Here is a 4145-nt window from a genome sequence, read left to right as displayed (position 1 = left end):
TGCTTTTGGTCAAGGTGTTCTATCACAGCAAAAGAAATGAAATTCGCATAGGACATGCTTATATGGAGACTGGAGCTTGACATTAGGGTTGTAGGGCCAGAAATAAAAGAGGAAAGGTGAGAGGAATCTAGCCACTGAAAATGACCCACAAGTTTTGTGTCTGTTATAGAAAGTAGCCACAGAAAAGTTGCTTTTTGCATGCAGGGAAAAAAAAAGATCGTATTTTGTCCATACAGTGCTCATCACTACTAGAAAAGGACGGGCTTTGGTATACACAGCAGCATGGATGAATCTCAATGCTATTGACAAGGGTAAGAAGTCAAGAAGGTACACACTGATTGCACTTGAAGTCTAGAAACTGCTAACTGACATGTAATAACAGAAGATCAGTAGCTCTATGCAGATTTGGAAAAGGAGGAAGAGGTCCCTAAGATTAGGAGGAAAGCTTTATGTGATAATTATGTTTGTTATTTTCTGCTAATTATACCTCAAAACTTAAAAAAGAAGGAAGAGGAGGAAGAAGAGGAGGAAAGAGAGGAGGAAGAAGAGGAGGAGAGAAAAGCTATACGAAAGCCAGTGTATTAGTCAAGTTTCCATTGCTGTGAACAGATACCATGACCAAGACAACTCTTATAAAGGATAACATTTAATTGGGGCTGGCTTACAGGTTCACAGGTTTTGTCCATTATCATCAAGGTGGGAGCATGGCAGCATCCAGGCAGGCATGGCACAGGAGGAAATGTCAGTACATGAGTTCTACATTTTGATCCGAAGACCACTAGGAGAAGACTGGCTCCCACATGGTTAGGAGGAAAGGCTCAGGGCTTATCCCCACAGCGACACACTCCAACAAGGCCATACCTACTCCAAGTGCCACTCCTTGGGCCAAGCATATTCAAACCACCACAGGCAGACATGATGCTGCTTGCCTATTCTCGCAGCACTTGAGACGGTGAGACAGGAGATTGCCCCATGTTGGAGGCCAGCTAGGTCTACCTAGCAAGACTTTGTTTCCAAAAAACAATAAAAGATTCCTCACCTATAAAATTGGTAAACACTGTAAACAACACACAAAGTGATGGTATGCAAGGACTCTTGTACATGGCCGATGGGAATGCAAATCACTACAGCTTTGGTAGACGGGAATTTGGCAACATCTAACAAAACTACTTAAGCATTTGCTCTTTGTCTCAACAGTTCTAGGACTCTACTTAAGAAACGAAATGAGCTTTAAGATTGAGTCTTCAGGAAAATGGAAGTGGAGCTCATATTTTTCATAATCCAATTAAAGGGCAGGATGAAACTTAAGCAGGGCATGGTGGCACATACCTGTAATCTCAGAACTCAAAGCTGAGGCAGGAGAATCTTAGTTTAATGCTTTGTCTGTGTAGAGAATCTTTACATGCTGTGTGGAAGCATTATCTTCAATAACACCTATGGCCAGTGAGCCAAAGCAGAAATAGAAAGGTGGGACATCTGACAGGGAGAGAGAGAAGTCTCAAACAGTGAGGCATATGAGAGATGCCTTATATGGAAGAGATGGTTGCATAAATCTGAGGAGAGGTAACTAATTATGTTGAAGACATAGACTAATTTATGTCATATAAGTAACTAGCTAGTCAGGGAATATGCCAAAGCTTATGGCCTAATCATTTATTAGTAAACAATTGGTCTCAGAGTCATTATTTTTGGGAACAAAGTGGCTGGGAGTGAAAGCCACAGTTCTAACCATTTATTGTCTTTTTAATATTAAAAACAACAGTTCCTTCCTGGGGGATCAGTGATTCATCTATAGTGGAGGTACTGTAAAGCTGAGAGAAGGAATGAGGAAGATCTTAGATGTGGTCTGTGCCTGTTTTTCCAGTACTCTGGAGGCTGATGTGTGAGGATAAAAAAATTGAGATGTGACTAGAGAGATAGTTTAGAGGTTAAAAGTTCATACTTTTCTTTCAGAGAACCTGAGTCCCCCATTACATGGGGTAGCTCATAACTATCTTTATTCTCAGGGGTATCCTCTGTTCTCCTTGGGTACCTGCACTTAGGCCCACACTCACACAGACACATACATAATTAAAAATAATGAAAATTAAAAAGAAAGTTTAAACATAGCTTGTGCTATATAGAAAGAATCTCACGCAAACACACATAAAGCAAATGCTTCATATAACATAAATGTATGCTTGTTTGTTTGCTTTAAAAAACAAACCAACAAAAACACCAGCAAGGAGAGAAACAGAAGATTGACCTGCATTATTGCACCAGGAATTTCAGTTCCTAAGCTGCTGGTTGCACCCCAAAATTTGTATTTCTAGAATGACCAAGGAATTTGAAAATTCTAGAATGACATGGCCTACCAGAAGGCAGGATAGCAAGTGGGAAGTTGTGGCTACTGAGTACCATGGCTCCATTCAGAACATTTAATGAGTATGCAAAGCTTTATGGGAGTGCTAGACTGTCAGAGCAATAGTGAAGCTTAGTACTTGAAACACAATCTCCTGCAGCATAATATGGTGATGGTTTCCTAGTAATCACAAATGTAAATTTCTATAATTCACTAATGAGCTAGGAATCAGAATCTTTCAAAATGCAGGTCTCAGAACTTCAAAAATTAAACATTGTAAAAGCAGCAGCAAATCAGGTGAGTAAAGAAAGGTGCCAGGTATAATGGCCCCTTGAAGGAAACAAAAAGACACATTCAGACTTGCACTGAGCAATGCTTTGTCATAGTTACATGTAGCTGGTTACGTTTTAATTAGCTTGAAATTTGAACTGACTTCAATTACACTAGTCCATCTCAGTTCTCTGTAGCCTCATGTGACAAGTGGCTATGTCAGTCCAAGTATATCAGAACCAGTTCATCTTGGGCCAGTGGTGCTTTGTGGACGTTTGCTGCTCCCTCACACCATCTAGCGCACATTTGACACACTCATCAATACTCACTAAGAAGCTTGAGTTACATAAAGAGTGATAGGTTCTCTTTAGTATTAAATTCAAACCAGAATTTTATTGGAGCCAAGTGACAGTTTTAACACTAGAGAAAGAAGGGTGTGCTGAGCATATTTGGCTATCAGGAAAAGTTAACTGAAAATTTGTCTTCCATGTGCAAATGTTCAGGGTGCATTCCACCAGTAAGCAAAGGAACCAATGTGGCTTAGAGGTACACTTAAATTAGATATGTATAAGAACACGCATGCGTCTGTACACATACAAAAAGATCTTTATGCAAAAGATATGACAATGACTTACCCATTTCATGCACCTCAGCTCCCAGAAAGAGCCAATGTTTAGAAAAGTTCTAAAGGAAAACAATTTTGTGTATATAGTAGCTCAAAGAAGTAGCTCAGAGAATTAGGTTAAAGGAAAGAGTGGCCCAATATGCAGACACATGATATGATTAACATCATAGGAGGACAGGGTTATCTCATTTATTTCTCTACTGGAAAGCTTAGAACAGACCTGGTTAAGAGGAAACTAAACCTGAGATAGGGCAAGGAGATAGATGGTGGCACCTGGAAGACAACTACCTGTAAGCTGTTGCAGAAGGTGGTCTCTTTGGGACTGGACCTTTATAGCATTCCAAAGTCAGCAAACAGCTGGTAGAGTCCCGGATTCAGCAGCCTCGGGTCTGCTGAAGTTTCTCTGTACTGGAAAACTTCCAGTTCAAGTAGGAAAATTATGATTAATATTTTTGTATTTCTGGTAAAGAGAAAAGGAGCCAGAGAGAGGACAGAATAAAAATAGATCTCAGATTCTAAATAAAAGAACCAGAAAAGTCTAAAAGATTATTCAAAAGTGAGATGAACAGTTTATGAGAAATTATAAAAAATGAATTCGCCAAATCCTGGAAAAAAAATCTACCTTTCTTAAAGAATTTTGTAGATTTTGAGGTAAATGTCAAAGCTATAAGATGTTTCTTTGAGCAATTTGAAAGTCTCTTAAGATGTCCTAAGAACAAGAGAAATGGAGCAGAAAACGATACAGTTGGGACTTGATCAGATCTATAGCTGTGCTAAATAATGGATGATTATCCACATGGAAGTTTCAGATGTACAAGGCCATACTCTTGGCCCTTGGTCTCTTCACCCTCTTCTTTAGTTATGGGGTAAACAAACCCCCCATAAAGACAGCATAGCAGTTCTTATTAT

Source organism: Mus musculus, chromosome 13, assembly GCF_000001635.26.
Source record: "Mus musculus strain C57BL/6J chromosome 13, GRCm38.p6 C57BL/6J".
NCBI classification, from domain to species: domain Eukaryota; kingdom Metazoa; phylum Chordata; class Mammalia; order Rodentia; family Muridae; genus Mus; species Mus musculus.
Note: the sequence above shows the minus strand (reverse complement) of the source record.